Source organism: Symphalangus syndactylus, chromosome 2 (assembly GCF_028878055.3).
Source record: "Symphalangus syndactylus isolate Jambi chromosome 2, NHGRI_mSymSyn1-v2.1_pri, whole genome shotgun sequence".
Lineage (NCBI taxonomy): Eukaryota > Metazoa > Chordata > Mammalia > Primates > Hylobatidae > Symphalangus > Symphalangus syndactylus.
Genome location: NC_072424.2, coordinates 115,797,069 through 115,811,911, shown reverse-complemented (window position 1 = coordinate 115,811,911; position 14,843 = coordinate 115,797,069). Strand labels below are relative to the sequence as shown.

The 14,843-nt window shown below is 40.5% G+C and overlaps 1 long non-coding RNA gene across 3 annotated transcripts in view; it reads right to left on the bottom strand.

Annotated features, from left to right (window-relative positions):
* The window catches only part of LOC134733445 (uncharacterized), a 50,017-nt gene that overhangs the window by 24,025 nt on the left and 11,149 nt on the right, over positions 1–14,843 (bottom strand). For 2 of the 3 annotated variants that reach the window (XR_010116897.1, XR_010116898.1), the window contains one exon: positions 11,854–11,937. The exons of the other annotated variant lie outside the window; for it this stretch is intronic. This is a non-coding gene — a long non-coding RNA (uncharacterized lncRNA). The remainder of the gene's footprint in view (positions 1–11,853; positions 11,938–14,843) is intronic. 3 annotated transcript variants of the gene reach the window in all.

Sequence of the window (14,843 nt, the reverse complement as noted above, 5' to 3'; positions counted from 1 at the left end):
GGCTCCCAGAAGTGCTGGAGAACACTATTGCTATAAAGTAGCTTAAAAAAAAATTTTTTTTTTAAATTTTTGAGACAGGGTCCCACTCTGTAGCTCAGGCTAGAGTAGCAATGTCATGAGCATGGCTCACTGCAGCCTTGAACTCCTGGGCTCAAGTGATCCTCCTGCCTCCTAAAATAGCATTTTAAAATGAAATGAGGTTGGGATTGGTGGCTCATGCCTATAATCCCAGCACTATAGGATGCTGAGGTGGGAAGATACCTGGACCCCTGGTGTTCCAGACCAGCCTGGGCAACATAGCAAACAAACAAACAAAAAAAAGAATTAGCTGGGTATAGGGGTGGGCACCTGTAGTCCCAGCTACTGGGGAGGCCTAGGCTGGTGGATTATTTGAGACTCTTGAGGTGTCAAGGGTGATTGTGCTGCTGTACTCCAGCATGGGCAACAGAGCAAGACTCTGTCTCAAAATAAATAAAAAGATAAAAATAAAAAACCAAAGAAAAGGAACAATTACCATCACATTGAGGACATTTTGAGATAGCCAATGCCATTTACATGTTTCAGATCCACTAAGTAACTTCCCATCTGTATTTCACTCTGCTGTACTCTCAACAGTCACCAGAGCCCCTTGGCTCTTCAGTTTTACACTGTGCTGCTCTTCTCTGCACCATTTTTAAATTAAAAATTTATTGGGCGTGGGGCCAGGCACGGTGGCTCACACCTATAAATCCCAGCACTTTGGGAGGCCTAGGCAGGAAGGTCACATGAGGTCAGGAGTTCACACGGTGAAACCTCGCCTCTACTAAAAATAAAAAAGTACCCAAGCGTGGTGGTGTGTGCCTGTAATCTCAGCTACTCGGGAGGCTGAGGCAGGAGAATCGCTTGAACCCCAGGGGCGGAGGTTGCAGTGAGCCGAGATCGCACTGCTCCACTCCAGTCTGGGAGGCAGAGTGAGACCCTGTCCCAAAAAAAAAAAAAAAAAGTATTGGGCACTACTATATTTAGCTATGAGCTGAAGAAATATACAAAGAGGAATGGAATCTACCATCAAGGAGCTATAGTTTAGCTTGGACTATAAGACATTTGCAGGTGAGTAGCTAGCTGTCACAGGACGTTATTATCAGGAAGAGATCACCATTGACAATTGCTTCAAATTTGAATAAAAGGACCAGATTATGGAATATAAAAAAGGCACTTTTAACAGACGATGAAAATTATGCACAGGTGAACAAATTACAATGCACTTTTCTCTTTAGCAACTGCACGCTACCCCCAGCCCATTTTATGTTCGAGAAACTTTGATTCAACTAGCTTTACACATTGATAGAAATCTGCTGTACTCTGGTGCCCCCTGGAGGCAGTCTACCGCTAGGCCGAGGAGAAAAAACAAATCCAGAGAAAGCCTTTCAGCTACAACTGGAGCAACTATACTTTTGTTCAACAAATCCCTTTTTTTTTTCAATATGGAACTCTGATCTGGGTTTGTTAAACTAGAATTTGTCTAAAGTACATATTTTCCAAGAGAGTAGAGTTGAGCAGAAGAGAACATACTCGGCATTAAAGAATATTCTAAATGCACTTGGGCAGATACTATATGTTTAAATAGTTTCACACACAATATAATTTTTGGTAATTGTGTGTGAAACTGAAATATTTATGATACATTCTAAAATATAGCGAAATTTACTTGTTAAGTGAATAAATGAATGAGTGAATTGTCATGCTTTGGTGTTCAATTAGATAAATTGATCTTACTTTCCCTCTCGTTTTTTTTATTCCCTTCTCGGATGCCCTTCCATCACAGAAACTTTTAATGCAGTTGTTGAACTTAGTCAATGTTCATAGAGGGATAGAGAGGAAACAGGATTGTGGTATAATTTTTCTCTAGGAAAATGTGTATAGTCCTTTGCAAACGACTATTAACTTGTAAATCTGGTTGAAAGCTACTCTTGCCCTCAGAGGCTTCCTTTAATGAAATAATACATAATGCTCACATTAATTTTAAACAAAGTGATTTTATTTTGTGGAATAAATAAAGAGCCTCAAATTCATTAGCTGGTTTGAAATTTCAGGATCCCAGATGTACTCTGCTTTAAATCAAGAAAACCCCTCAGGCTTCTTTCTGAAGAGAAAGTGGAACTTAACAAATACCTATGGCACAATAATGTCGTCAACTTCGACTGTTATATATTGAAGACATCAAACTTGGTTTTCCAAGATGGTGGGAAAATCAGTGTTTGGCTTATTAAATATTCTCATTAGTAGAAAGTTATTAAACATATATGGTTTACCAATTATTTTCAAAGAATCAGTATACAACAAATAAAATCGGTAGTATATTAAGTATAATTAATTTTTTTTGATGACTGTAGAATTCACTTCAGCATCTTTTATTGCCTTGGTAATCATGGTGAACATTAAAATACAAGTCTAGGAGGTTGTACTGAAGGCTCAGTTGGGAGTTATGGCGATATGAGATGTAGCAATTGAAGTCAGCTATTCTAGAAAGGGAAAAATTATAAATAAAGGTATTTATAAGAGTTGTTATATTAGCCATAATTACTACTATAAAGCTATACCTAAGAAATACTTAAAATAAGATATTTTTCATTGCTCCCTACTGTGTTTGTGTGTGTGTGTATTCGTTTAAAGCTGTATCTAAATTTTGATGGTAAATGTCGAACCCTGGGAAGAGGAAGGACATTTTTTTTTTCTTTAAAAAGAGGGATAGAGGCTGGGCGCGGTGGCTCATGCCTGTAATCCCAGCACTTTGGGAAGCCGATCATGTGAGGTCAGGAGTTCGAGACCAGCCTGGTCAACATGGTGAAACCCCGTCTCTACCAAAATACAAAATACAAAAATTAGCCAGGCGTGGTGGTGTGAACCTGTAGTCCCAACTACTCTGGAGACTGAGGCAGGAGAACTGCTTGAGCCTGGGAGGCAGAGGTCGCAGTGAGCACCGAGATTGCACCACCGCACTCCAGCCCGGGCAACAGAGTAAGACTCCGTCTCAAAAAAAAAAAAAATGGGGTAGAAAGAGGGAGAACTATACTGATATGATTTGAATATATGTCCCCATGAAATCTCATGTTGAATTGTGATCCCCAGTGTTGGAGGTGGGCCTGGTGGGAGGTGTTTGGGTAACGAGGGCAGATCTATCATGTCTTGTTGCTATGAGTGGGTTCTCAGGAAATCTGATTGTTTAGAAATGTGTTCATACTTTCTCTCTTGCACTCTCTCTCTTTCTCTCCCTCTCCCCTACACTCCCTCTCACCACGTGGGATGCCTGCCCCTCCATCGCCTCCTGCCATAATTCTAAGCTACCTGAGGTTTCCCCAGAAGCCAAACAGATGCCAGAACCACGCTTCCTGTACAGCTTGCAGAATCGTGAGCCAATTAAACCTCTTTTCTTTATAAATTACCCAGTCTCAGATATTTCTCTATGGCAATGCAAGAATGGCCTATTGTATATACCTAATCAGACAGTATTCATTTTTTAACAACTTGTCTTTGTCAAGTATTTGCAAAGTATTCATCCTTAGTTCATATAGAAACTTTTGCCACTCATTATTTTGATTACATAATATTTAATTAAAATACAAAATTACAGTAACAAATACAAATGGCATAAACATATTTGAGACCAGACACAAGTGATTCTTAGTAAAAATCCCAGGGAACTTGAGGCAGCAGCAGGGAGTTTGCAGCGTGGCCAATCTACAGGATTCTAGAGAAAATAAGGATCAGCGGGTTAGCAAGGTTCTACTGTAAAAATGGTTGTGAGCCCCAAATGCCCATAGGCAACCACTCTTAATACTTTGGTAGGCACTTCTGTATGTATTTATGTTTTTTTGTTTGCTTGTTTTTTTTGTTTTTAAGATGGAGTCTCGCTCTGTCGCCCAGGCTGGAGTGCAGTGGCACAATCTTGGCTCACTGCAACCTCTGCCTCTTGGGTTCAAGCAATTCTCCAGCCTCAGCATCCCGAGTAGCTGGGACTACAGGCATGCACCATGCGTCTCGCTAATTTTTGTATTTTTAGTAGAGATGGGGTTCCACCATGTTGGACAGGCTGGTCTCAAACTCCTCACCTCAGGTGATCCGTCCACCTCGGCCTCCCAAAGTGCTGGGATTACAGGCAGAACCACCGCACCTTTCTTTATGTATCTTTTTATAAATGTCATTACAGTACATCGTTTTTTGGTAGTCTGCCAACTCACCTAAAAATATGTAGTAGAAAATTTTCCATGCCATTGAATAAATATGCAAATCATTTTCCTCATCCGCTACTAAAAAGGACAGACAGAGGAAGAAGGAATGAAGACGAGAGGAAGGGGGAAACAGAAAAGAGGAAAAGAGAACAAAGAAAAATGGTAAAGGAAAAGGAAAGAACTGCTTAAACAGAGCAACTTCATAAGATTCGGCGGAAGATTTTTCAGATCCACTCTCTGCCAGATCACATAATCCACACAGGAACTCAACGGAGACAGACAAGAGTGCACACCCCTGCTGATTTTGGCTCTCCCAAGCTCAGAAATGAGTGCAGCAAACTCAGCAATCGGCACTTTCTGGGCAAGGTACCTTTTTCCCTCTCCTCCCCTACCCTTCCCACCCTCTCTTCTCTGCCCCCATTCTCCTCCTCTTTCCCTCCCTTCCTTCATCTCCCTCCCTCCCTTCTTTCCTTGCATACTCCTTCCTTCCTTCTTCTCTCCCTGCTTCTTTCTTAATCGCGCCTCTCTCTCTCTCTCTCTGTCATTTAAAAAGGATGTATAATCAATATTCACAGTAAAATGCACAGAACTTAGGTGTATGGTTCAGTGAGACTGAAAAATGTGCATACACTAGGACCCTCATTGCCATCATTGGATAATGTTTCCCCATGCACAGTTAGTTGGTCTCCTACCCACTGCCCCCTGCCCCCTGCCCCCTGCTATCCCATCCAGGCACCTTCCCCCCAACCCTCACCTCTATTGCCCAGGCTGGAGTGAATGGGTCCATCTCGGCGCTCACTGCAACCTCCACCTCCCAGGCTCAAGCCAGTCTTTTGCCTCAGCCTCCTGAGTAGCTGGGACTACAGGTGTGCACCACCATGCCTGGGTAATTTTTGTATTTTTTGTAGAGAAGGGGTTTCACTATGTTGCCCAGCCTGGTCTCAAACTCCTGGCCTCAAGTGATCTGCTTGCTTCTGCCTCTCAGAGTACTGGGATTACAAGTATGAGCCACTGCTTGGAGGCTTCCAGGCACCTTTCTATCACCGGAGACTAGTTTTGCCTCTTCTTATACTTCAGACACAAAGAATTATAAGGTAGGTACACTTTCGAGCAAGGCTTCTTTAGCTCAATGTAATGTTTTTAGGATTCATCTGCATTGTTGCATGTATCCATACTTCTTTCCTTTTCATTGCTGAGTAGTATCCACTGTATGAATGTACAATTTGTCTATTCATTTTTCTGTTGATGGACATTGGGTTGTCTATATTTTTTCTCTGTTATATATAAAGTTGTTACGAACATTCATCTATAGGGCTTTTTGTGGACATACATTGTTTATTTCTCTTAGGTTTATGTATACCTAGAGTTGAATTGTTAGGCCATAGGGTAGGCATATCTGTAACTTTATAGGAAATAGACAGTTTTTCAAAGTGGTTGTATGATTTCATATCCTTATTAGCAATGTATAAGAGTTCCAGTTGCTCCACAACCTCAGTAACATTTGATGCTGTCAATTTTTAAATTTTAATTGTGTTGATTGGTGTGAAATGGAATCTCATTGTGATTTATTTAGCATTTCAGTGGTGACTAATGATGTTAGTACTTTTTCAAGTGCTTTTTGGATACATATAAATATTGCAAGTGTTTTGGCCATTTAAAAATTGGGTTGTCTTTTTATTATTGAGTGGAAGAAGATATATATATATATATATATATATATATATATATATATATATATTCTATAATATGTAGATCTATATAAACCCTGCCCCCACACAGAATTTTATCCCAGGCTGAGGCTGACCCATTCATTTTTTAATGAGTAGAAGTTTTAAATTCTGATGAAAACCAATTTATCTTTTTTCTTTTATGGTATCCTAAGAAATCTTTTCCTAACTCAGCATTCAGCACTCAGCATTCAGGGCAAGGCACTTATTCACTTCCCCTTCCCCTACCCCTCCCATCCCCTCTTCTTCTCTCCCCTCCCTTCCCCTGTGTTTTCTTCTGGAAGCTTACAGTTTTAGCTTTTATGTTTAGGTCTATGGTCTTTCTCAAATTAATTTTTGTGCATGCTGTGAGGTAGATGTCAAGTTTATTTATTTTCCATATAGACATACAGTTATTCCAGTACAATTTTATGAAAACAACATTTTTTCCCCATTGAATTTTTCACGGTCAATGTTGAAAATCAAATGACTGCATATGTGTAGGTCTGTTTCTGAACTCTCTATTCTTTTGACTGCTCAATGTGTCTCTTCTTATGCCAGTTCTACACTGTCTTTATTACTGTAGCTTTAGAGTAAGTCTCAAAATCAAGTAGTGTTACTCCTCCAACTTTGATTTTTTTAAAAAAGATTTTGTTTTCTTGGCTAAATTCTAGGTCATTTGTGTTCTTGTGAAAATTTTCAGATCAGTTTTTGTTTGTTTCTGCTTTTTTTTTTTTAAGCCTACTGGGATCTTGATTAAAATGGCAGTGAATCTATAGATTAATTTGGGGAGAACTGATATCTTAGCAATATTGAAGCTTCTAAATCAGGGATGTGGTATGTCTTATTCTTTATTTCAGTCTTCTGTAATTTCCTTCAGTAAGGTTTTATAATTTTTAGTGTAGAGGTCTTACACATTTTTTGTTAAAGTTTTTGACAATATTTTTGATGTCACTATATATGAAATTTTCAATGTTGATTTCCAATCATTGCTACTCTATAAACATACAATTCAATTTTACATATGAATCTTATTTTCTGTGACTTTGCTAACATAACTAAGTATTTTTGTATAATATATTGATTGAGATGTTTCTCTATAAACAATCATGTCTTCTTTTGAGTCATTCTTATTTATTTATTTAGAAACTAATGTTTATTTTCCATCAACCTTATTTCTATTTTGCTAAGAGTCTGTGGAAGAAGAGCTTAGGAACACTCAGTGGTTGTTCCTACCCATTCAGCAGCCTGAGCAGTGAGAGGTGCAGACCAGTCTTCCGTGGCAGGTTGAATGCTTCAGTCTTAGTAGGCACCTGCTGAATAGGCACAGAGGGCACCTGCAGAGAGAGTTTGTCACCACTAGGCCTGCCTTACAAAGGCTCCTGAAGGAAGCACTAAACATGGAAAGGAACAACCAGTACCACCACTGCAAAAACATGCCAAATTGTAAAGACCATTGATGCGAGGAAGAAACTGCGTCAACTAACGAGTAAAATAACCAGCTAACATCATAATGACAGGATCAAATTCACACATAACAATATTAACCTTAAATGTAAATGGGCTAAATGCTCCAATTAAAAGACACAGACTGGCAAATTGGGGTAAAGAGTCAAGACCCATCAGTGTGCTGTATTCAGGAGACCCATCTCACATGCAGAGACACAAATAGGCTCAGAATAAAGGGATGGAGGAAGATCTACCAAGCAAATGGAAAACAAAAAAAAACAGGGGTTGCAATCCTAGTCTCTGATAAAATAGACTTTAAACCAACAAAGATCAAAAGAGACAAAGAAGGCTATTACATAATGGTAAAGGGATCAATTCAACAAGAAGAACTAACTATCCTAAATATATATGCACCCAATACAGGAGCACCCAGATTCATAAACCAAGTCCTTAGAGACCTACAAAGAGACTGAGACTCCCACACAATAAAAACGGGAGACTTTAACACCCCACTGTCAACATTAGACAGATCAATGAGACAGAAAGTTAACAAGAATATCCAGGAATTGAACTCAGCTCTGCACCAAGCGGACCTAATAGATATCTACAGAACTCTCCACCCCAAATCAACAGAATATACATTCTTCTCAACACCACATCACACTTAGTCCAAAATTGACCACATAGTTGGAAGTAAAGCACTCCTTAGCAAATGTAAAAGAACAGAAATTATAACAAACTGTCTCTCAGACCACAGTGCAATCAAACTAGAACTCAGGATTAAGAAACTCACTCAAAACCACTCAACTATGTGGAAACTGAACAAACTGCTCCTGAATAACTACTGGGTACATAACGAAATGAAGGCAGAAATAAAAATGTTCTTTGAAACCAATGAGAACAAAGACACAACATACCAGAATCTCTGGGACACATTTAAAGTGGTGTGTAGAGGGAAATTTATAGCACTAAATGCCCACAAGAGAAAGCAGGAAAGATCTAAAATTGACACCCTAACATCACAATTAAAAGAACTAGAGAAGCAAGAGCAAACACATTCAAAAGCTAGCAGAAGGCGAGAAATAACTAAGATCAGAGCAGAACTGAAGGAGACAGAGACACAAAAACCCCTTCAAAAAAAAGCAATAATTCCAGGAGCTGGTTTTTTGAAAAGATCAACAAAATTGATAGACCGCTAGCAAGACTAATAAAGAAGAAAAGAGATAAGAATAAAATAGACACAATAAACCATGATAAAAGGGATATCACCACCAATCCCACAGAAATACAAACTACCATCAGAGAATACTATAAACATCTCTATGCAAATAGACTAGAAAATCTAGAAGAAATGGATAAATTCCTCGACACATACACCCTCCCAAGACTAAACCAGGAAGAAGTTGAATCCTTGAATAGACCAATAACAGGCTCTGAAATTGAGACAATAATTAATAGCCTACCAACCAAAAAAAGTCCAGGACCAGATGGATTCACAGCTGAATTCTACCAGAGGTACAAAGAGGAATTGGTACCATTCCTTCTGAAACTATTCCAATCAATAGAAAAAGAGGGAATCCTCCCTAACTCATTTTATGAGACTGGAATCATCCTGATACCAAAGCCTGGCAGAGACACAACAAAAAAAGATAATTTTAGACCAATATCCCTGAGGAACATCGATGCAGAAATCCTCAATAAAATACTGGCAAACCAAATCCAGCAGCACATCAAAAAGCTTATTCACCACGATCAAGTCGGCTTCATCCCTGGGATGCAAGGCTGGTTCAACATACGCAAATCGATAAACATAATTCATCATATAAACAGAACCAAAGATAAAAACCACATGATTATCTCAATAGATGCAGAAAAGGCCTTCGACAAAATTAAACAGCCCTTCGTGCTAAAAACTCTCAATAAATTAGGTATTGATGGGACATATCTCAAAATAATAAGAGCTATTTATGACAAACCCACAGCCAATATCATCCTGAATGGGCAAAAACTGGAAGCATTCCCTTTAAAAAGTGGCACAAGACAGGGATGCCCTCTCTCACCACTCCTATTCAACATAGTGTTGGAAGTTCTGGCCAGGGCAATCATGCAGGAGAAAGAAATAAAGGGTATTCAAGTAGAAAAAGAGGAAGTCAAATCGTCCCTGTTTGCAGATGACATGATTGTATATTTAGAAAACCCATCATCTCAGCCCAAAATCTCCTTAAGTTGATAAGCAACTTCAGCAAAGTCTCAGGATACAAAATCAATGTGCAAAAATCACAAGCATTCCCATACACCAATAACAGACAAACAGAGAGCCAAATCATGAGTGAACTCCCATTCACGATTGCTTCAAAGAGAATCAAATACCTAGGAATCCAACTACAAGGGATGTGAAGGACTTCTTCAAGGAGAACTACAAATCACTGCTCAACAAAATAAAAGAGAACACAAACAAATGGAAGAACATTCCATGCTCATGGATAGGAAGAATCAATATCATGAAAATGGCCATACTGCCCAAGGTAGTTTATAGATTCAATACCATCCCCATGAAGCTAGCAATGACTTTCTTCAAAGAATTGGAAAAAACTACTTTAAAGTTCATATGGAACCAAAAAAGAGCCTGCATTGCCAAGTCAGTCCTAAGCCAAAAGAACAAAGCTGGAGGCATCACGCTACCTGACTTCAAACTATACTACAAGGCTACAGTAACCAAAACAGCATGGTATTGGTACCAAAACAGAGATATAGACCAATAGAACAGAACAGAGCCCTCGGAAATAATGCCGCATATCTACAACTATCTGATCTTTGACAAACCTGACAAAAACAAGCAATGGGGAAAGGATTCCGTCTTTAATAAATGGTGCTGGGAAAACTTGCTAGCCATATGTAGAAAGCTGAAACTGGATCCCTTCCTTACACCTTATACAAAAATTAATTCAAGATGGATTAAAGACTTACATGTTAGACCTAAAATCATAAAAACCCTAGAAGAAAACCTAGGCAATACCATTCAGGACATAGGCATGGGCAAGGACTTCATGTCTAAAACACCAAAAGCAATGGCAACAAAAGCCAAAATTGACAAATGGGATCTAATTAAACTAAAGAGCTTCTGCACAGCAAAAGAAACTACCATCAGAGTGAACAGGCAACCTACAGAATGGGAGAAAATTTTTGCAATCTACTCATCTGACAAAGGGCTAATATTCAGAATCTACAATGAACTCAAACAAATTTACAAGAAAAAAACAAACAACCCCATCAAAAAGTGGGCAAAGGATATGAACAGACACTTCTCAAAAGAAGACATTTATGCAGCCAAAAAACACATGAAAAAATGCTCATCATCACTGGCCATCAGAGAAATGCAAATCAAAACCACAGTGAGATACCATCTCACACCAGTTAGAATTGCCATCATTAAAAAGTCAGGAAACAACAGGTGCTGGAGAGGATGTGGAGAAATAGGAACACTTTTACACTCTTGGTGGGACTGTAAACTAGTTCAACCATTGTGGAAGACAGTGTGGCGATTCCTCAGGGATCTAGAACTAGAAATACCGTTTGAGCCAGCCATCCCATTACTGGGTATATACCCAGAGGATTATAAATCATGCTGCTATAAAGACACATGCACATGAATGTTTATTGCAGCACTATTCACAATAGCAAAGACTTGGAACCAACCCAAATGTCCAACAATGATAGACTGGATTAAGAAATTGTGGCACATATACACCATGGAATACTATGCAGCCATAAAAAGGGATGAGTTCATGTCCTTTGTAGGGACATGGATGAAGCTGGAAACCATCATTCTCAGCAAACTATCGCAAGGACAAAAAACCAAACACTGCATGTTCTCACTCATAGGTGGGAATTGAACAATGAGAACACATGGACACAGGAAAGGGAACATCACACTCCAGGGCCTGTTGTGGGGTGGGGGGAGTGGGGAGGGATAGCATTAGGAGATACGCCTAATGTAAATGACGAGTTAATGGGTGCAGCACACCAACATGGCACATGTATACATATGTAACTAACCTGCACATTGTGCACATGTACCCTAAAACTTAAAGTATAATAAAAAAATGTGGCACATTTAATCATGGAATACTATGCAGCCATAAAAAAGGATGAGTTTATGTCCTTTGTAGGGACATGGATGAAGCTGGGAACCATCATTCTGGGCAAACTATCACAAGGACAGAAAACCAAACACCACATGTTCTCACTCATAGGTGGGAATTGAACAATGAGAACATTTTGACACAGGGTGGGGAACGTCACACACCGTGGCCTGTCGTGAGGTTGGGGGGAGTGAGGAGGGATAGCATTAGGAGATATACCTAATGCAAATGACAAGTTAATGGGTGCAGCACACCAACATGGCACGTGTATACATATGTAACAAACCTGCGTGTTGTGCACATGTACCCTAGAACTTAAAGTATATAAAAAAAACAAACCCTGAGCACCTGTAACAGACCTAGACCTCTTCTGAGTACTGCAGATGAAACAAACAAAGCAGACCAAGTTCCTCTCCTCCTGGGGCTGACATCCTAGTGAGGAAAAGTGACAACAAACACATAAACAAGTAAATATGTAGCATATCAGATATGATAAGTGCTGTGGAGAAAAATAAAGCAGAGTGAAACAAATCAGAAGGGTTGAGCACAGACCCTAAGAAGCAAGGGAGCCAGCGTGTGGGTATTGAGGAAGACCAGGCGGAGCGTACAGCCAGAACAGGGAAGAGAGGCAGCCACAGATCTGGTATGTGTGAGGACGAGCCTGGGCTACAGCAGAGAGAGCAAGAGGGAAGGTAGCTGGAGATGCAGTCAGGTGGAAGCCGGGCTGTGCAGGGGCGTGTGGGCCTCTAAGACCTCTGGCTTTCCCTCAGAATAAGGTGGGGAGCCTTCGCATGGTTTCAAGCAAGGAGTGACATGTTCTGACTTATGGTTTAAAAGGATCATTGGCTGCTGTGTTGAGCATACATCGGAGTGGGGAGGAGGGACAGTAAGAATCAGGGAGACCCGCCAGGGCTGGTACAAAATTGTCTCGATTTATTACTCAAAATGCTATATTGTAAACGTACACCTCAGTAGCGGTTTCCTTCTTCAGATGAGATCACCCTGATGTTCTGTAAACAAGGAGATCCACAGGTGTTGGCCCCTGTCCTCCTTTCCCCGTTTCCCAGTCTTCCCTTGCTGATCACAAAGGGCTGAGGGGCTCCTACAAAGACTGATTTCAGAGCCCAGATTCTGCGCACTGAGCTACCACGGACAGGGAAGAGGGAAGTCAGGGTAAAGGGAACTTCATGAATTGATTTTCCTTATTTGAGAGGCAGGAACAAATGACATATTCACAGTTTCCCTGGAAAATAAGTTTTTGAATCTGCTTGGGCAGTACTAACCCACTCCCCCAATCACAGATGGGCATCAAGGAGGGGTGGAGTTACAAATGTTTACACAGAGAAGGCAGAAGATGGGTCATGTAGATTGTGACAGGCCTGTCCTTGGCCAAGAAGACAAGACAGACCTGGAGAAAGACCTGACAGAGATAAGTAGGGCACAACGATGCGAACTTCATGATGATTAATGAGCCTCACTTCCTTGTTGTGAATGTGTGTGTCTGAGAAATGACCTAGAAGTCTAGTCTAGAATTTCCTGAAGTCTGGAAGAAGCTGTCTGGTATCTATAAGTGGTGTCTGGCAGGTGGCTCCTGTGGCAAAGTGGCAAAACCCATGATAGTCGCTGTCTGAGATACTGATTTTTCTCAGCAACATTGTGCCTTTGTAGAGCGTTGCACAAAGCAGCCTTCACAAACGCTTGCTAAGTGAAGACGCAGGCTGTGAAAGGTGTACCTTTCAAACAACTGTCTCTACCCTTCATCAAGCCCTTGTGGAATAAAAATGTTATAGATAATAGTCAATAAAACGCCCTGTAATTATATTCTAGCTGTTTTTTGTCAGGTATTTATGTGACTATTCAGGAAAACAAACTGACTGATGTACTTCTAATCACTTTTTTCTATAGATAAACCAAAATGTGGCTTACAGAGTTGAATCATCCCATGTAGATAAATGTATTCGTGTTAGTCCGTTTGCATTACTATAAAGAAATACCTGAGACTGGATAATTTATTTTAATAAAAGAGGTTTAATTGGCTCATGGTTCTGCAGGGTGTACAGGCAGCATGGTGAAAGCATCTGCTTCTGTTGGGGCCTCAGGAAGCTTATAATCATGGCAGAAGGTGAAGGGGGAGTAGGAATGTGAGATGGCAGGAGTGGGAGCAGGTCGCAGGCTTTTAAACAACAAGACTTCGTGTGAACTAACTGAGCATAAACTCATTTATCACCAAAAAGACAGTGCTTAGCCATTCATGAAGGATCCACCCACATGATTCAATCATCTCCCACCAGGCTCCACCTCCAACACTGGGAATCACAATTCAACATGAGATTTGGAGGGGACAGACATCCAAAAAATATTAGTGTTTAAATGTGAACCCCAAGTAGCTTAAATGGTTGACAGATGACAAAAGTGTAACTTCCATAGTAAGACAGGGAAATTCAGGTTCTTACCCAAGCTCCTGTATTATCTAACTATATGTTCTTGAACATTTGTGTTTGAGATAATGTAATATTTATTGGGTGTTTACTCCGAGCCAGGCACAGTTCTAAATTCTTTACATATATTAACTCATTTAATCCTCGCAATAGCTTAGTTGGGTGCAATTATTATTCCGACTTTACAGATGAGGAAACCAAGGCACAGAAAGCTGCAGTGACCTGCTCAGGTGTGTTTGGCATCCCTGAGGCCACCCCCAGATTCATGATTTGCTAGGAGGACTTGCAGAACTCAGCACACAGTTATACTTATGGCTATGATTTATTACGGTGACAGATACAAAGCAAAATAAGCAAAGGGAAAAGGGGCAGGGGGAGAAGTTCAGGAGAAACCAGGCACGTGCTTCTGAGGCACATTTGTCTGCTGAGTGGAAGAGCTGGGCTTCACTCACAGATAGCTTTTGGAGGCCAAACACAGAACAACTTGTGATATATGGCCCATCAGAGATGTCCAGCAGGCAGAGTCAGGAATTCAGTGGAGATGTGCAGGTTGGAGACGGCATTGTGGGAGTCGCAGGCCTATAGTGACATTGAAAACTGTGAGATCTGCTAAGTTCACATAGGAAGCGAATGTAGGCTAAGAATGACAGAGGTCAGAGGATGGTGCCCTGGGCCCCTCCCACCTCCAGAAGTCAGCTCTATGAGGATGAATCCCAATGAATACCAAGAAGGAAAGGCCGGTAAGTTCAGAGAAGAGCTAAAAGGAAGTTATAACCTATAAGCCAAGTGAATAAGTGTTTCATGCAGGCAGAGATGAATAGCAGATGCTGCTGGCAAGTCCAACATGAAGGAAACCGTAAACTGGCCATTGAGCATAGCAACGTGCAGGTTGCTGACTTT